This window comes from Coturnix japonica, chromosome 6, assembly GCF_054131305.1.
Source record: "Coturnix japonica strain WE chromosome 6, WE-NBRP24, whole genome shotgun sequence".
Lineage (NCBI taxonomy): Eukaryota > Metazoa > Chordata > Aves > Galliformes > Phasianidae > Coturnix > Coturnix japonica.
The window spans coordinates 29,460,735-29,481,058 of NC_140668.1; the positions used below are offsets into that span (position 1 = coordinate 29,460,735).

At 38.4% G+C, this 20,324-nt stretch overlaps 1 non-coding gene across 3 annotated transcripts in view; it reads left to right on the forward strand.

The window, feature by feature from the left end:
* Positions 1-20,324, forward strand: part of LOC107319302 (uncharacterized) — a 334,287-nt gene that overhangs the window by 211,654 nt on the left and 102,309 nt on the right. Inside the window, exon 5 of one of the 3 annotated variants that reach the window (XR_014947524.1) lies at positions 12,794-13,286. The exons of the other annotated variants lie outside the window; for them this stretch is intronic. This is a non-coding gene — a transcript (uncharacterized LOC107319302). Of the gene's footprint in view, positions 1-12,793; positions 13,287-20,324 lie in introns of those variants that run through there. 3 annotated transcript variants of the gene reach the window in all.

A 20,324-nucleotide genomic window follows, 5' to 3' on the forward strand; every position in this document is an offset into this window, starting at 1 on the left:
TGGAAAGTTTCAGTCACAGTATGAAACTCCTTACATAATATTGACGTGATGGGCAGGGAATCCTCAAGAACAGCCTGTATTTCTGCTGTAGGGCTTTCTCCAGCTCTCCTGATCACAGTGCTCTATTCCAAAGAAGCTAACAGGAAGGATGTCTGGCATCTCTGTTGAGACTATGAAATGCTAAAGATGAGAATCTCATTTGAAATACTTTTTTTTATTTTTATTTTTTATCCTATTTTATGTTTAATGATTTGGAATAAAAATCTGTGCTTTCCTTGGCTGCCAGTAAATCTCACTGCTCACTGGGAATGGTTTGATGCTGAAGTTTCTTGCTGAATTGAGGTTGTTTACACGGGAGACTTGCATAAAATGAAAGCTTTCTTCTCTATTGGCTTTTTCTGGAAAAAACAGCAACTGGTGATAGATGTTTCATCCTTCAACTGTTTGGCTTAATAGAAATCAATGATAAGTTCATATCCTCAACTGGAACAAATAAATCAATTAACAGCAAAAAAGGTAAAGTCGATATAAAGCATAAAACAGTGTTGGCCTAATTAAAATGTCCTTTGCACAATACATGTCCTTACCACCTAGAAGTAGTGAATAAGTTCCTCATCTGCCGGGATGGAGTGGGGAAATAAAAAGTGGAAGTTTTGGAGGTTGCCTTTCCTTAACAGTTCTGCCCAAATCCTGCTGGAGAAAGTGTGAGGATTTCCATATGCATGAAGCATTCCTGAACAGTTTTCCTGACATATCAGGCCTGAGGAAATTTTCCACTAATTCCAGGCAGTCTGCATTTCCAAACTGCTATTTCTCCTCCTTCAGCACCCACATACCAAAATACAGCTTTTACAACAAAAAACATGTTTAGGTCTTGGCTTCTCGGTAGATGTTTTTTCTAATTGATTTGAGCAGTGGCATAGGAGCTGACGCTTCCTTCTGCCTCTCTGTATAAGGTGCTAGTTATGTACCTTTCGTTTCTGATCTAACTCTTTATTAAAACTCACCTTGTTCAGACTGGTATCTTTGGATTTTTGGTTAGAAAAGAAACATAAGGTAGGAAATACAAAGCAAGGAAGCAGTCACTTAAGAAGTTTATGTTTAGTATCCACTGTATTATGGTAATAACAAAATATAACTTAAAAAAATGTATCAGTGCAGCCATATTACAACAAGATGTTCTTTCCATGCTTGCTGTTGTAATGTAACATCTATATCTTTGGTAGCTTCTTATACATAAAACAGTGATTTCAGGTTAATATTCCCGTTATTATTAGCAAGCAGTATTGATTTAAGTAGCTATTTGATACTGAAATATTGATGTTAGATCATCCTAGCATTTCTTGCTTGAGTATTGGTCTAAATCGACTTCTTTTCTGATTAGATTGCATTTGAGTTTGGAAGTTGAGACCTGCTGAATTTGCATATGATTTGAAGTCCTATGAGTTGATATGAATGTTTTTGTTGATGATGGTAATGTGTGTGACTGATTTATTGTTATCATGAAATGCCCACTGAACCTGCTTGGATGTGAAGCAATCATTTCAGTTTGCTTTGTTTTTCTAAAAGCAAACCCACTTACACAGTCTAAAACTATTTTTTTATGTGAACCAACTAGAGACTGTTATAAGGCTTGCCATACAGCTGTCCTCCAGCTCAGAATACAGTGGCAGTGTTAGTGCATCCACATATCTGTCCACAAGCTTGTGGCAGGTTTACAAGGAGGCACCTTGTGGAGTCCCCTGCTCTGCTCCTGTTATCTGCTTGGGCTCGCTTCCAGCCCAGCAAGTGCGGCTCTCTGCAAACTTCACACTCAGCTGTGCAATGGGTAAGCATAGAAAATGGCAACACCGATCTTTGCAAACAGTTTTGAGATTCAGGAGTGTAAAGCTGTAGCACGTGTATTTCTCATTTTGCTTTTAAACCTAAAAATAGTTATTGAACAGATTTCTTTAAATCACTGATGGATGCTGTTTGTTGGTATTTTTAATATTCATTGAAACATGTTAATCAACGCTTCTTGGGAAGCCTTATCTTGGTTAATAAGTTTACCCATGTATCCCATTGACTTCCTTTAGGGGTGACAACTCTATCAATATAATTAGATACTGCTGAGTGGCACCAAAGAAAGTTTCAGCAGAATAAGACTTTCCTGGCAAGATCAAGGCAACATTGTTTGCTTAAAGAAATGAGTCTATTGACACTGTTAGTGGTGTTTAAAGTAGATAGTTAGAGATGCCACTATTTGTGTAGAAATGTTTTATAATTAATTGGAAATACACTTGAGGAAAGCCACGCCAATAGGATCATAACCATAAGATTGGTTTGTTTTACTGACTGTCACACTGTGTGTCTAATTGTTTGTTGAACTGGCATGGCTCACAGATGCATTTAATGAATCCCACTTGGATTGCCTTGGTTTGCATTGATCTTCCCAGAGACATAGGAGGACAAGATGCAAAGGATGTGGTTTAATTAGGCAATAGCTTTATTAATGTGGCTCATCTGGGAGCTGTTCAGCAGTAACTCATAAAGTACAGGTCATGGTGTCTTGAGTTACTGCAAGCTGTTGGAAGTAATCAGTTGCCTTCCCAGGTTTTTGTCAGGCACCCACTGCATCCTCTTAAAGAATTAGGTTTTTTAGGGGGTAGTGTTGAGCTAAAACTCAGTTCCCCAGATTCCAGTTATTTCTCCACCTGGAGCCAAACTCCCTGTAGTAAGAATGGTCTGCACTATCTAACTTGTACAAGGACACTTTTATTGATTAGGGGTCACTATCTGCCCACCTACATCTTTGGATTGTAGGTAGTTAATAGCTTTTATGAAGTGTGTTCTCCGAGTGGAAAAAAATAACACTATTGCTCCAAAATTATTGAAAGCAGATTATAGTAAATAGTAACAGATTTTTCTTGTTGCTTTTTCTGTTGTAATTATATATATTTTGGTTCAGTAACCCTCTAAAGGCTTGATGTAATTGATCCACTGCAGAATTTCACACCATTTTATAGTCAGTAGTGCAGAAAGATCATGTGTCTGTCACAAACTCTGATGATATTCTCATAGGATCTCATAATTTCCACCTGGCTATCTAAATAATCCCCATGTTGGGCTGCTGCTCACTGTTAGGGAGCTTGTAAAAGGCTCAACTGGCAGCAGCACAAACCTCTTGTCGCCCTTCAGCAATGTAGTGGAACTGGATTTGTGGGCCCTTAGTATCCAGCCATAAGCACTCAGCACTTGTGCCACCTTGGAGAAGTCTGCAATTCAGAAGGGAAGGATGAGCAGAAGCAAGCATGTTCAGACAGGAAGCGGGAGCAGTCCTTGCAACCAAAAGCATCCCTAAGCTTCAGGATTTAGGTGGAGGTTTAGACCGACAGCACCTGGGACGTTTACATATACTACTGGTTTGTCTTTACAGCAGGACTCCATGTCTTGGGTTGCAACTGGGTTTCATTGATGATGAGCGTAAAGTTTTGGGTTCCTCAGTTTAATGGTGTTAAGGTCCTAACTGTGCAATCTGGAGTTCCGGCTTTACTGGCAGAGCTTTTAATATTGTAGAGCAGTTGCACATCTCTTTTTATAGTCATCCTTTCCTGTCAAAGAAATTAAAAACCAAGCACTAAAGAAGTTTAGAACAATTTCTGTTTCCCTTTTGCTGCTGCTCTGTACTGATGTACAGGGCGTCACATCCCTCCCTGTTGTGAGCACTTGTATTGCAAAGCCTTGTATAAATCTTCCCATGAAGGTCTTTTTATTTATTTTTTTAACACTTGATGAATATCCTGCAGCATCACCAGTTACTTCATGGTGCTGAATTAGTTTGTGCTGTTGATCTGGGCATGAGGGAATGGCTCAAGCTGAAGGTTATAAGGTCTGCATACTGCTGCATGATGCAGAAGAGCTAGTGATTACTTAGCCCTGCTGCCTGCTACCCTGTCCTTGTCCCCTGCAGCTGTTCTTGTCATCCAAGCAAAGGGAATAATTAAATCACACTCAGTTTTTCCTGTTGAGCCCGATATAGCCTGCAGCTCTGTCTTTGAGGTAGTAGAGAGAGTGTGGTTTTGGATGCATATTCAATGTATGCTACAGTATTTTGTTTTTCTGGATGCAGAGCAGTGTGTACAGGTTTGATTTTAGGAGGATGTGATTTTTTTTTTTTACACGCTCTTCTAAATCTCTGCACTTAATAGAAATATGAAATGATTCCTAATTGTTCCATTGCTTCAAGTAGAACTGCTGTTCGTAGCTGGTGAAGTAATTTCTATCAAACTGCACAGTGTGACCTTGTATGACTGGAAAAAAAAAAATACTTGAAAAATATTTTTTGAATTCATTTTAGAGGTTGGTGTGATGTGAGCATGGAAAGGAATTTTCTTGAAAAGTAGACCTGGGGTCTGAATATGTCTGTATTTGGGGACTGAGTTAAATGAAAGGTTACAGGAATAGGCAGTTAGTTTGTCATTAGAACAAAATCTTTGACACTTGCTCCTTTATTTGTCCAGTAACAAAAGCAACAGTCTTAATTCTTTTGCTTCGCTTCCAAATTCTGTTGTCTCTGTAGTACTGACTTGATAGAAGAATAATTTGCATGTTAACTTGTTTAATGCAGTAATGCTGCCTGTTGTAGTATGTATGGATAATTAGAAATTTGGAATCATCTGCAGTCCATGCTATGTTTGTTCTCAGTTGGCTTGTGCTTGCATAAGCTGATAGAAAATGCTACACAAACACAGTTCCTTTGGCATTCAGTGAGCTAACTGCAAATAATCTAGTCTTTTGGCCTCTCTGGAATAGAAGTCTTTAGCTCTCAGTCTGCTGCCTGACGAGTCTTCTCTGTTGAAAAGGGGAGGCTGAGTTTTCTTTGTGTAATTTATATTAGAGGAAAATTAAAGCTATGAAAAATGATTGTGAAGAAATTCTGTGCTTTTTAACTTTGTTTTTGTTTATTGGATACATGCAATACTCAAAGATGTTGCTTTGTAGCACCTTCAGTAGTGCATCAGCTATGCTGATGGGTATTTGAGCTGTATGAGTATTTCTGGAATGCTGACGTTTTTTCAGAGAATACCATACTATCGATTGCAAAACTATCCTTTGTAAGAGATCATATCTCAGTAATTAAGTGCTTTGTTCTGCCGCAGTTTTCTCGCTTAATGATGTAACAGTTCAGTAGATTGCTTAATGTATTAAATAACAAATGGTTCACTTTACCTGTAGACCTCTGGCCTTTGTTGGTTTTGCACATTTGTCATTGCACATTAGAGCAGCCATGATCTAAGCCATTTTAAAAAACAATGTAGGTATTTAATGTTGGTACCATTGCCCCAAGTAACTTCTGTATTCTGACAAAGATTTTCTTAAAATAGACTTTTAACGTATTGGCTATAAAAGGAAAATAATGTTTTAATTATGAAAGCATCATTTGAATGTAAGCAATTCTGCTTTTCACAGAAAGAGGAATGAGGGTCTGGAGAGAAGGTGGGGATGAGACTCCTCAGAGATGCACAATGGAAAGACAAGAGACAAATGATACAAGCTGCAACAAGGGCGTTTTCTCATTAGGAATTTTGACATCAGGGGCTTTGGGGGTGCGCAGCTTCCTGTGCCTATAGGGACAAGATTCTGGTGTGCTGACTTGAAGCTAGCCCTGCTTCAGGTGACCCCTAGAGGTCCCTTCCTGCTGAAGTTGTTTTTAAGATTTTTAGTGCAGACAGAAGAGGCAAACTACTCACCTTTGCTCTATTACGAGGATAAATCATATACACAGATAATCCATTTGGAGCATGTGAAGTCGTAACCAGCCCTGTCAGTGCTGCAGATAGCCTTCTCTTCTTTTTCCTTAGTGCTGCTGTGCACTACCTCAAGGGAGAAGGATTTGCTGACAACTGATTTATTTTGAAACATTAATTGTGCCCATCTCTTAGCTAACGTGTGGGACTGCTGGAGCATAATAACAATGTCTAAAATCAAGTGGTCTCCTCTGTTCTTTTGAACTGATGCCGCCAAACTATTAATAGATCTTCCAGCTGATCTTTTATTCAGTAAGTTAATCTAGGCAAGAATTACAAAATACAAATAAAACGTTTCATGATTAACATGCATTGTATCACACTGCAAACATCTGGATGTAGTAAAAATCTGCTCATTTCAGCTTTTGCAAGGGAAACATAGGACTTACAAATGAATTTTCAGCCATAAGCACTGATGTCCTGCCTAGAGCTTTTCTTTACTCTCTGGAAAAGGAAAAACTAGACTTTATTTCTCTTAGTGTTTTGGTTTGGTTTTTATTATTATTTTTTTAAGGGAAATATTGTTGTCAGGCTGAAACGTGAATTCTGAAGATGTATTCCTAACAGGAATATCTACATCATAAGAATTTGTGAGATTAAAAAACAAAAACAAGACAAAACAAAGCAACATAAAGAATCATTGTAGAATATTTGACTATTAGGTTCCTTGAACATGCCATCTAAAGGACACTACAAATATCATGTATGCATCTGCATTAAATTCCTTGCATGTCTGTGCTTTTATTGATGATCTTCTAATGTGAAAATATTCACGTGATATGAATGAATGAAATATACTACACCCAGTAATCTATAAGCACTCGAAGTATATATATGGGAGTGTTTTTATTAAAATGAGGACCTCTTATATGTTAGCTGGATGTTGAAAGGGGCATTTGTGCATCTTAAATATCTGAAATACTTGTATGCTGATAACGTGGTTCCTGATTTTTGCAATTCAGTATATATGTTCAGAAACTAGGTCTGAGTAGAACCCTATTAGTGGGGTGTAATGCAGGCAGGTGTATTTGCACACATGAATCAGATGAAAGAGTCCAGACCCAGACTTTCAGCTGCCTGGAGACCAAAAACAAAAGTCTCACCATTACCTTAAATCTGCAGTGCTAACAAAATCAGAACAAATTGGTTCAGGAGACAAAGAGATGTATGTTTGGTGAGGGGGATGGAGCAGAGGGAATTTCAGAGGGACCCATGAGAATGTACTTAAAACAAGCTTTTGGGAAACTGGAACAGAAAATATTGGCTCTCCAGCTGCACACACTACATGACTGAGCAATTAACTGCCATTCACTGACTTCACAGATTTGAAGTAAACCAGGATATAATGTTATCTAAAAAGCACTGAAAGCATCAATAGTTTACGATAACAGCAGACTGTCTGCATTTAAGCATATTTTCTGAAAAATGGACCTCCCTGAAATGGGAGCAAATGTCTTAGCTTAGCATGGTTTACCCTTTAGAATACCTTTGTATCTTTTCTGCTTACACACCTTGGAATGAATCAAACCCAAAGTTTGGGCTTGCTTAAAAGATGAAACATGTCAGGCAGCAAGATTTTGGCCTTCTTGGTGCAAAGTCAGTTGGGTTGTTGATGTTGTTTTTTGAAAGTCTTTTTTTGATCTTTACCTACAAAAATCATTCCCTTGGTTAGAATGTCAGCTTCTTTAAAATCTCAGTTGCAGTGTTAAATGAAGTTTAACTCCAATCTCAGCTTTGTAACGAAGGTCAGACTCTGGGAGTAGTAAGATCTGGGAAGTTGATGCAAACAAAATGGTTTTCAGAGCCACCAAGGCTCTCCAGAACCATGTGACTGCATCAGGACAACTGTGCAATAAGTCAGGCAATGAAGGGATATAACCAAAATATGAATAATAAATGCACATAAGATGTTTCAAAGTTACAGTAATGTTTTACAGTTATAATTTGTTCTTCCATGTTACAGAGGTCAGAAAGCCATAGTCGCATCGAATGATATGAGTTTTTACCTTTGGAAGGATTTGTAGGAGGAAATTCTTCAATTATTAAAAACAGCTCAGAGGATTTAGTTCAAGATTTATTTAGTAATTAAATATGGCAACTTGGATTCAGGTTTCAAGTCTCATCTTTAGTGGGTTTGGGTAAGGTAATAAAAATTCCTCAAAAAATTGTGGCTAAAGATGTTATTTTTGCCACACATGCAGTGTTCACAGCAGTACTCCTTTAGGCTGCTGTTCATTTATAGTATAGTCTCTAAATCTCTAAATTCTGGTGCAATTGTTTTGTGTGTGTACACCAAGGAAAAAAACCACGAGGAATACGTTTACGTATAATATATATTACAAGAAACTGCTTTTTCCCAGCAGAGAGATTGTTTTCATATTGTTTTTATGCTATTTATGCAGCCCAGTTGTTTATGCTGCAAGTAACTTTGATATCAGTATCTACTAAGTTCAGTTAAAATACTTCTTGTTCATCTCCAATGAAAAGCCCTAATCAGTGCCATAAAATGTATCTTCAGAGTGTTTTTTGTTTTTTATTTTTTATATACTAACAAATGAAAACCTGTGTATATAGGAAATGCAATTGGAAGTAAAACATTTAGGTCCTGGGCATACAAGCAGGTGTGGGAGGTCTCAGGGCAGCAGCAGGTGATAGGCAGGCACCTATAGGCACATTATATGGGCTGTGACTGTCGTAACTGAACATTTAATGAAGCTGTGTCTGGGGAAAGGCTGGATAAGGGTAAGAAGAGGTATTCCATTTTATGCAGGTGCCTGGGGCCAGGATAGCTGGATATATTTTGCTTATGATATGAGAATCCTTATGTAACAAGGGGTACTACCGTTAATTACAGTGTAAGGAATCCAGTGAGGAGGTTGTTTGCAGAGGGCTCTTGGGGAAGCCTTCCTAGATGTGTATTTCCAAAGCCTCTGTTGTTTCCTGGAACTCTCCCAAAATTCTGCTGGTTTTTTGGTTGTTTTTTGTTGTTGTTGTTTTTGTTTGTTAGGTTTTTGGTGACTTAGCCCAGGAAGGGGAGAGGAGCAGGGCAGCTGTCTGCACATTGCTGCCAGCTCTTGTAGCTGCATCTCCTCCTAAAAGCACTGGCAATATTCCACTAGGGTTTTTGGGATAAAAAGTAAAGTATCTGAACACCCCTGGCTTGTGCCTGGAGGTTGGTTTCTTTATACTGTAAATGTGCTTTTCATTGTATAATAGGGCTCCTGAAATCATATCAAACTATCAGATGAGCACCTGAGAATGCTCGCAGTAGCTGGTGTTGGTGCACTTGTTGCGTGCTGAGGCTCTGAGCTGCCCCTGCCAGCAGCAGTCCCAGCTGGAAGCTGATACTTTCATTCCTGTGCCTGTTTCCTTCTTAAAGACGAATGGATTGTGTGTGAGGTGAGGGGTTATTTCATTGCTGAGATCTTTGCAGAAAGATATCACAGACCTCTGGAAAAATATTTTATTGAAAAGAATCAAAAACAAAACAGTTCTAAGGAAATTAATGGTGTTATCATGGTTAGATCAAGTTTATTCAGTGCTTACAACAATGATTTTAAAATAGCTCTAATGATTTAGAACACTAACATTTGAGTCCCTTTAATGTTCACCTGTCAAACTGCTGTACTGTCTTGAGCCTTTTTTTCCCCCAAAGCAATGTACTGGAACCCTTCATTTGCACTGGCCAACATGCATACGTTAACTGTAATAACCATCTTGCACTGCAAGCCTTAACTTGGATGCTGCACTTGCCTCCTTTTCAAATGGAGGTTTAAGAACAAAGTATTTTTTTGTTTTACCTATTCTTTATTGAAATGCAATCAAATACTGAGTAGCTTAAGGTTTAATGAGTGCTAGAAGCACACACAAATAACTTCCTGACAGATTAATCATCTTTCCTTGGAACCATCATCACTAAGTTTGTGTGTAAAGGTACATATTGAGGAGACAAATAATAACTCTTGTGGTTACCTAAGCCACAGGCGTGCAAGAAAACTTGTTTTAGGGAATAGAAAACCATGGGGCTGTGACTCAGGCTGCAGTGAGACTAAAGGCGATGACTGATCAGCTGTGTGCAGCTGGATCCTGCTCAGGTGGAAGATGCTGCTCTGTGTAGCGTCTTTCTCAGCACATGGCAATAGCAGCACCAATGGCTGCTTGGTCCTGAGCATTCAGTTTGCTTCAGTGCTTTTGTTTATTGCAGCTCAAAATATCCTTATATAGATTCTTCTGCCCTTGCACACTGTGACAGGAATTTTGCTTCTGAAATGATTGTGACATGCTAATGAAGCACAGGTAGACTGAAACATGTATTGTGCTTTTAATGCAGAGAAGAGAAAGTGGGTTTAAAGCCATCACGGTATCTGCATATACTGATACACCTCTAAGGGATTCTTCCATGCAGACAAGATGATGCAGGTTGAAGCTGTTTTTAACTAATAAGTACGTGTTCCTTTCTCATGCTGCAATGAGCACAGAAGAGAACAATACCATACTATTAGCCTAAGACCATCCAGAGAAACTGTTTTACAGCAGCCCCCCTGGCACGCTGGGCAGCAATTTTTAAAACAAATGTGAAAACCTTTTCAATTGCAGTGCATAAATTTTAGACCTTAATACCGAGTCGGAGTGAAACAATTTCTTGTAAATACTTGGCTGTAGAGGAAATTATAAGGCTAAGTGTCTGCTCTTGCTTGTTTTACAAGGCTTTAATTTTGTTGACTTGATTAATATGCACTGGGGATGTGTAGCATCTCTGGGACCAACTGCTACTTCCTACGAGATGAAGTTAAGAAAATTCTATGTTGTAATTCAGATGTAACCCTGTGTGCTTCACGTATGGTCCTTCTGTTTACCGCATGGTGCTGTGCTTTGTGCTGGGAATTCTGGTTGGTTTCTCTCCTGATGGGAAAGACAAGAGGTCCGCCACACACCCGTTTTTCACAGCAGTAAATCTGTATTTGTTCAGTTTGTGTCTGGAGAAATTTGAACTCATTTGCATGATTTTGGTGAGCAGAATTAAAGTGCTAAAATAATAAAAATGAGTGCAATAATGATGATACAAAGTGCTGTTTAGAGACACAGAGCAAGCATAGTGCTATACCATAATAAATTCATAGTCCAAATAGATGGAATCCAGGTTAGAGTGACAGAAGTTACCAGAAGTCTGAAAAAATAATTGACAAGCATTCTGAGCTGCAGTTCTTTTCCCTCATTTTCTCTTTTTCTGTTTCCATGAAGTTTTATAAATATGCAAAAGCGATCGTGCAGGGTTGAATTTCTGTCTACCTTCTTGAAACATAGGAAGTAACGTTTGCTTACCAGCAGTGCCTAGAAGGGATTCCCTGCTATGGAGAGAAGAGCCTTTGCCTGTTCTTAAGGCTGTTAGGGGCAGAGCCGTTGCCCCTGCGCTGCTGCCTTCTGGACACCAACATTCAAAGCAATGTGATGACGACTGCAAGGATGTGGGAAAGGGCTGCCAAGGGCAATAGCATATGGGTGGAAACCGGAGAATGGGCTCCCAGCAGTGGGGGACTGGGTGCTGCAGTAAGAGGGCTCTGTGTTGTCCAAGATCTGCATCCTGCCTGCATGTTCTGAGGGAAGAACCTGACCAAGCACTTGTCAGGATGGCTGGGGCCTGGGGGGCTGTGGAAAGATTTCCAGACTGGAATAATACTGAATGTTTCAATTTAAAGTCACTGTTTGACCTTACTCTTTAGGTTCTTCTGTAGCAGTACTGTAAACATAGAGAGGAATTCCTCAAGTTTTAATGCACTCTTTTGTATGTTTGAGTAACCTTGCTTCTCTTAAGTACTGTGAAAGGGAGAACTCCCAAACTGAATAAAAACATTGCTGTGTTTCTAATGGGAAAATGTGAAAGCTGGCCAGTCTTGAGCTAGGGTCAGCTTTGAAAGCCTGAGCTTACTCTTTCTGATACTGCACATTGAAATTCTCTTTGCGAGTGGATAGTTCTGTGCTGTGTTTTGTTCTGTTTTTCCTTTATGACAGCCCCTCATACCCTGAATTGCAGGTAAGAGATTGCAGGCTAGACAGACTAATTAATTAAAGTATGAAAATAGCTTAGCTGTGAAAGATGGTGACAGCAATAAAAGCTGATGTTTACATCAGCAACAGTAGTGCTGATGTATTTTATTGCATGCTAGTCTCTGAGCTTGTCCATTTGTGTCTATGTTGTAAAATCATGGAAGACTTCATCAACTTGCTTTCCGTCAGCTTGATTTGTTACTTTTTGACCTGAGCAGTGTGGTTGGAATTGTAGTGCTTGAATTGCAGCCTCCAAGAATGCAGGCTCCCACTCATTTTTCTGAACTGCCTTAGAAAAGAATTGTTCATACAACTTAATTGTTTCAAGCTTGTGGTATTCAGAGGTGATGTTCCTTTGCTTGGGCCAAAGTCCCAAAGGTGGTTTTTTTTTTTTTTTTTTTTTTTTACATGTTTGTTGATTACCTTCAAACATGGAAACAAACCCAGTGTTAATCTCTTCTTTCTGAAGTGGTGTTATGCGTGATAAAAGTATTTTCCATACTAGACTTTAAATACGCATAGTATAGACTGAGGATTTGAGGCAGCATTTGCCTAAAAATTAAATTGTAAAAACTAGAAAGAAAACTGGAAAATGCAAGGAAGAATGAAACGTTTATTTCTTGCAACTTCTTGTTGTAGCAGTTTTTTAAATAGAGATCATCGGATGTTATTGGGCACAATAGGACAATTGTTTTGTCCCAACCTTTTAGGGGACAGAAAATGGGGAAGGGACGTGCTGCAGCTGGATGAGGAGGATTGTAGGGAAGCACATGGAATAATTGTTCTGTCCCATGGTTGTTTCAGACTGGTAGAAAGCAGTAATTGATTGCATGTGAACTTACAGGTATGGGCAAGTGGAAAAAAAAAAGCTTTCTGTAATAGGCAGCTTCTGTGTATTGATTAATATGAAGACATTAATATGTATTGAGTAGTTACTTTGTTTACTATCTCTCTCAAAGTGAATGCGATTTGCCTGTTCAATAATTCACTAAACCAGTGACGCAAGTTGATGGGAAATGTATGAAGTTCTACTGGAACATTTATCATCAGGAGAGAAAAGAATAAGTGTTCAGTGAATAAATAGCAACAAATTCATGACAGCGTCCAGACAGATGCTGCTGTGCTTCTGGTCCTCTCCAGATGTGAGGAAATACCATAAGCGTGCATTCTTTTTGTTCATAATTATTCATGTAAGTATAAATATAGTTACAGTAACTGTCTGCTATTAAACCTGCTGTAATTACTATCAAAAATGGAAGAAATCTTTTGGAAATTGAAGTTCTGAGTTGAACAAAGGCTAATGTACTTTCTTTGTCATATTTGGACATATCTTCCTTCCATCAGTAGCAGTAACTCCAGCAAAGCTGAAGAAATTAATCTGAGGCTGACTAATGTTAGGAATTATTCACGCTGATGCATCTGATGACATTTTGTTTTGTTTGTGTGTATTTTGTTTTAATCTTGATTTTTGGCTGGGCATTATGGAAAAAATGTTGAAAATAAGGAATGTACTTCTGCATCATGTCTGCATACATGAAAAACATATCCTGTGTATAAATCTGTTCTTTCTTCTTTGAGTTGTCCATTTCTGTGTTCTTCTATGTTGTTTCTTTCATAGTTTCCTTGTGAAAGTAGTGCAAAGACAGAGGAAAGCATTTAGCAGGAGTCTGTCTGGCTATTCCATTTTCTTTAGGAAAAGAGAGATCTCTCCATTCTCATCATAGCTTCTAAGTTCCTAACAACACATTGTCAGAACATTATCCCTCACCTGATAGATAGTTGCACTAGTGTCAGTGGTATTGCTTTTAATCAGCCTTGGCACCTGGATGTCACATCCTTTTCTGAGCAGCCGTTCTTGTGCTGATGTTGGGAGCACCAGTGACAGCAATGTAAGGCATGGAGCATGTAGCCCTGCCTGGTGGTGCCCAGACAGCTGTGGTTTGTGCAAGTTGGGCTTTGGATAGCTGGCTGGAGCTGCTTCTTGGTGATGTTGGCAGGGCTTTTTTATTTTTAGTTTTACTTTGCTGTAGTAAGTATTCTGTAATCTCATTGTGGACTTAGTGTAGGAACTAGAGAATTAAGACGTGCTTTCTACATTTCTACCCTGTGCCACTGTGTTCTATTAGTATTAATTAATAAAACTTTTAGTTATTACTTCAGATTCTTCCTCACTCTGGTAAGAGCAGAGAAAATAAGGACAGGATATAATCTTAATTTGGGATTCTTTTATTCTTTCAGACCTTCTCTTAATGTATTCATGATTTCTCTTTCAAATTCTGTGCTTATACTGCTTAAGAATTTCTTTTCTGAATGAGTTTTCAGCCTCAGCTCCTAGCTTCATTCCCCCCTGAAGTGGAAAAACAGCTTGGAGGCACGAGAATTGACTCTTGCCACATGTTTTCACATACTAGTTTGTCAACTTAAGAGGAAAAGAGAATGTAGTCCTGATTTACCAAAAACTGATCCTTGACCAAGAAGCTCCATGGCGAGGAAAATCCAATTATTTTGAAGCTGTTCTTTAAATACTCAGAATAGCAGCTTTGTTACAGCAACAAAAACCTAATGAAGAGATGAAGCAGAACAATCGTTCAGATATTCACTTTTAGGTCTAATAAACTCTGTACCCAGTGCGAGGGCAGAGCCACACTTTGTTTTCAGCATGGGCTGCAGCTGAAATTTATGGGCGTATTAAGCTGATCTTAGTAGAAAAGTAAGATATAGCCTTTTTCTGTTAACAGCAATACGTTCATGCTGTGCTGCTAAATTGGTGCCTTCCCTTTTGAATAATGCTCAGAAGAGCTGCAGTTGCTGCCTCCTGGAGAGGTTCTGAGAAGAAAGGAACTGCAGGTCAGTTGGGGCACCAAGAGCAATGTGTTGGCTGATGCCATTCATGTGTGCCAGGACTTTCTGGAAACCAAGAAATGCACAAATGTTCCTTGAAATGGTACTCAGCAGATAGGCTGCATTCTGGCAGCAATGCAGAGATGGGGTGTGGGAATTTATGGCGTTGCTTTGTACAGACAATCTAAATGTTAATTGGTAACTGTATCAGTCTCCATTTTGAGTGTCCTCCAGTCTAACACTATCTTCTATTTATTTACTTTGTAGTTTTAGTGAATTTGGTTTATGATGAAATATCTTGAATGTGAGGTTCCAAACCATTTTATTATAGAAGAATGTCTTAAAGCACAGGAAGCAAGAAATGAGCCACTAAACCAGTGCAAACATACCGTATAATACCTAATTTTGTCTGTATATTTATCACTTATGTTATTCATTTCCCCAGCTTGTCAACATTGTCCTTGAGTGTGTAACCCACAGCATAGACTCCTTTGTCACCACAAGTCACGGCAAGTCAGGTAGTGAAGGCCTAAAGAGGTCAAGAGTATTCTGAAAGATGTGGGATCCTAAACTTTTATCCTAGATTTGGACTATTGTTGGAATCATATGTTCAGGCAAGTCAGAGCTTCCTAAAGCAAAAACATTTAGGAAAATTTAAGATCAGTTCAGCATGAAGTCAAAAATGAAGTATTCAGGTTCAATTGCTGCTGTTATACTAAAGTTAATTGTCCTTATTCTTACTTGGATATATCAGATTAGTACCAGAAAAGGGAAAAAAAAGCTGGTGGGTTTTTTGCCCCCATTTTCTCAAAATGGAAGCAATTCCACTGGGATTTCTTTTGTCCTTCAAGCTGTGAGCAACCTACATGGTCAGAAAATGCAGAGACCCAGGTATCAGTTTCCTTCCTACTTGCTTGAATCAGATTTTCTTCTTTTCCTTTGCAGATAGGAAAGGGAATAGCATTTAGCATGCCAACAGAGTGCAACTGTCATGCCTTCCATCCCAGAGCTTTCTTCATAGCTCTACCTTCTGAAATTAAAAACACTATTACATACATGTACTGCCTTGCATCAGAGGAGGTGGAGCAATAATACCATAAATTGGATTAAGTTACTGTTGTCCTGGTATTCATTAAGTTTTTTATAACCACCAACTTGTTCAGTTCAGCAGTCTGTCTCTTGCATGATAATTTGCAAATAATAGCGTAGAGTTCTACTTATCTGTCAAGCAATGCAGTTCCATTCATTATTTTAAAGTCACTCTTTTGAAAAAGTGGGGAGGATTCTCATTGTTGTAAGAGAAAAGCTGGTTCATTTAAAGGACGTTCTAAAAGGTCTCAGCATTTTACCCTGAACAGTAAAATGGGACAACTTTTAGTAAAACCTGATGGGCTCAGAATGTGCGAGCCAGTAGCTGCTCTTGATCAGACTGATATCAAAAAACAAATGTTGTGCTTTATAAGGAAATAAAAATTCTAAGATTCAACCGCCCATCTAAGCTTGTAATATTCAGTGACTGCTGGGTGGGGGTTACAGCTGCTTACTCGAAAATAAAAGGTAATACTGAGATTTAAGTGTCCTACATAAAGATATATTTAAAGACAGTTTAGAAGCCTTTTCAGCTGTGTTCTGACACATGGGAGAGGGTTTTGATAGCTGAGAGGGGAAAACATTAAGATTTTTTGTTAAAGAATGAAAGAAAAGCACCAGAAATCCACTATTTCAGAGATCTCTTGCAAAGCTAAAAGAGAATTGGAACAGCAGCCAATTCCTTTCAGACATGCTAGATTAATTCTGTTTTGCTTTTATAAATGTAAGTTTATTTAGTTATGAGATGAGCAGCAGCTCAGTGTTTTCTCTGCAGGTCTCTGGGTGTGCACATCCAGCCTTGCGAGCTGAGACAAAATTGCAGGTTTATAGAATTGATGCTTTTAAGGGCTCAAATGACAGGAGGTAGCAGCAACTGGAAAAATAAAGACCCTTAAAACCATAACATCTGTTTTGATTAGGTGCTTAGTTGGGATGTTCAATTTGGTTATTAACTATGGCTTCTGCAGCGGTCTGCCAAGCAGCACTTCACTTTCTCATAACTCCAGAGTTCTCACATTTGCCATACTTGTCCCCCAGCTCTCAATTGATTGCTTCTCCTTGGCCTCACATTATGTGCTTTGCTACTATTTCTATGTCATTTTAAGATCGATTAAGAGCCTTCTAAAGATTTTAATATTTTTTTCCCACCACCACCCTCTTCCCTGTCTTTATTGCAAGGTATCGCTGTTTAGTGTATAAATTAATAACTAAATTTTAATGAGAAGCCAAATTTTGCACTGCTGTTTTATTTTCTCCATACTTAAAGAATGCAGTAGGCCCCAATTAGGCATTATCTACATGCAACTGTTCTTCAGGAAGGGTAATTACACGTTAAAATCTTCAGTTTATCTGATCTGCTCATGCAAATATGGATGCCTTCTACTTTTATTTTTCCTATGGATTAGATTGCTACTTTGGAAACTCCTAATGCTGGGTGAGAATGCGTGAAGTTCTTAAATACCTTGTAGAAAGGCAAAACCCAGAGGCTGGACCTCACGACCACCTCTCTTGTCAGTTAGCATAGTGTTGTAACTTTTGTGCAATATCAGGGGCAACCTCTGTGTATTACATGCAGGGAAACTGCCACAGACTTTCTCTGTGGAGGTGGTGTAGTGTTTTAGCAGCATATAATGAATTGCTTGGCCACATAAGGAGCAGCCTCAGCTAGAAGTGATTGTTCCAGGCAAGAATGATGTATTGCAAAAATCACATCATAGAAAGCAGTAAATATTCCCTAATGACCTTACTTTTTTGCATTTTAAGCAGCAGGACTTGCAAAACATCTTTAATAGAAACAATATTGGCCACTATTAATATTTTGTGCATAGTTTTTTTCTCCTTTTTGTTGTTGTTGTTGTTTTGTTTTCCCTGTGTCTTATTTGGAGAAATTCGTTAATGCTATTCTCTTTTTGCTTTATTTTATTAGGGACATGATTAGTCACTGTTGCAGTCCAGAGTAATGCGTCTGGGGAAAAATATTTTGTATGCAAGTGCAGTATTGCTTTCCTCTCCACCTCTAATACACCTATGTGCATACTGATTCACATGAAAGTCATTAAAAAAAAAAAAAAGAAATGAACCAGGCTTTGTGATCGTACTGGTGCCTTTTAAAAAAGTTCTTGCTTATTTGTTGTTGCTTAAGCCATGTACCTGACTTTTGTTCTCCTAAATGCAGTAAGAAGCACAAATAAAGCAAGGCGCTTTTTTGACGAACTATTATTACCTTCTTCATAGTGTAGGAGAAGTTACCTTTACAAAGGTGGTTTTATTTAAACTTTGCTTTATGTACATGAGAAAAGCATCCCTTCAGTATGCTGACTAATTGATCCATGTTTTAAATATATATTCAGGTCTCCAAATCCCAGTAATTCCCTTTGGGAATCCCAACAAACCACTGGAGAAAGGAGTCTGACTTACAGCTTGTTTCCCTCTCAGAAGTCTATCTGTCTCCTGCAGTGGTCTGAAAGATTCTTAAGATTAGTTTAATATTCATGTGTATGCAAACCACAACCAATAGTAAACTGAACTCATCATACATCTTTTTGAACTTACTTTTGCCATAGAAGAACTAGTGAACACTAACAGATATTGGAAGTTGCCCTACTGGTGCTGTTAAGCTTTACATTTTGCTAGCTTACATGCTGCACCTAGTGTTAACCTTTAAGTTTAATTTGTTTCTCTCCATCAAGGAGAGGGCACTCTATGGGTTACATTAATTGCATTATTAAATCTATCTCTGTTCTATCTGACAATTATTATTTATGATACATGTTAGAAAAAGTTTCTTAGTCTATTGTTCATATTGATAGAATTATTCAGCACATAATAGAGTGTAAATACATATATAGATATACATATAATAGTGTAAATATATATATATATTCTGTTTCTGAAACCAAAGTGGTCTGTCATTTATAGAATTATTTACAAGGATGCTTCTGTGAGTACCCCATTGCTTGCTCTGAGCTCATCTTTCCTGCAGCCTGGGCTGTACATTTGGGCTTACATAGAATGGTGTTACAGACTGTGCTCTGGTACATGCAGTGCTGTGTCACTGGTGTGCTCTGTTTGGAGTCTGAGGAGAAAGAAAAAGAGCAATTAACAATTCAAAAGCCTGGTAGATTTAAGGAGAAATGTGCAATACTGTATCTTAGTGGAATTGTATTTCAGAAGGAGTTTGTATGCAACAGGAAGCAAAGTCCATTTTGTACCTGTGTTGGGTAACTTTGTAGTTTTCTAGAATGGCCTGTGTGCCTGGCTTCCTATAGATAAAATATCAAACTTGTTCAGTCTGCTCAGAGCTTGATCCTTCTGTTGTTTTTGTCTTTTTTTAAGTTGTATTTTCACGGGCTGTAATCTTTAAGACTGGTAAATGTTCTGGTTTTCTCGTTAGAACACTGACAGCATTGTGACAGGTGTGAATCTGGTGCCACTTTTTTGTATTTTATATGTTATTTTTTCTATTTAATCGTGACACGGTGGATTGACAGGCTACTTTAATGGCTATATCTCCCAGCTGAGTATTAGCTCTTAAATGTTTCTTCTAGCATACAGAGCCCTCCTAATTATGTCTTACTAATCAAATTATGGGAGTATAATGATGTAAGAGATGTGGTAGGAAAAATACATGGAGAAAATACTTCTGTGTGTGTGTGTTCAATCTGAAGAGGCTCCTTTAGGAAGATTTCCATGCAAATATTGGAACTGAGCTTTACCAGAAGCCTCAGGATTCTGTCTGGGAGTTACGTGTAGGACACAGTTTCCACGAATCCAGCTTCTTTCTTTTAATAAACAAATCTGCATTAATAAGGACCTCCAAATGAGTGCTCAGAGATGCATGACTCCGCTAATGCTTTGTGAAAATGAAGTAGACTGCTCTAAATAGAATACAGGTGTTCATCCACAGTGGTGTCAAACTCTTTTATTGAGGGATAATGGTCTTGCCAATGTAAATGACAGTGGCAGAGAGAACATGCTTTCCATTTTTTAAACACAGACAGAATATAGAGCCCCGTGCCTGCAAATCAATTAGGTTGGCTATTGTGGTTGAGATTTTCCAGGGCCAAAGTCCACCAATGTAATAACTGTCATGTCCTTGTTAATAAATATTGAATGCTTTGTATATAACCCTGGAAAATGATTCCGTTCACAAATGGAAATTTGCATTGGATGTAACCAGGGTTGAACCATGATTAATCCACTGAATAGGAAAACAGGATTTGGCAGCCTGGCTTCCTCAGAATAGTAAAGAACTCTTACCTGGGCGGGAGAAGCAGAATCAGGTTTGAAGTGAGAAAGAGAACTTACATATAGTGCATAAGCATTTCATAAAAAATAAAACCCCACACCAATGACAGTAGTAAATCAGGATCAATTATTTGTGCTCCAGGCACAGAGAACAGTGCAAGTGTATTTCCAACACATCTAAAGGAAAGGATGCCTAATAACAAGCCAAGAATACCTATAAATGTTTGCCAGCAGTCCTTGAAATCAACACTGTGGATGAGATCGACCATTCAGTAGGAAGTTAATTTCTCAATATATGACTGTATCTCTTTA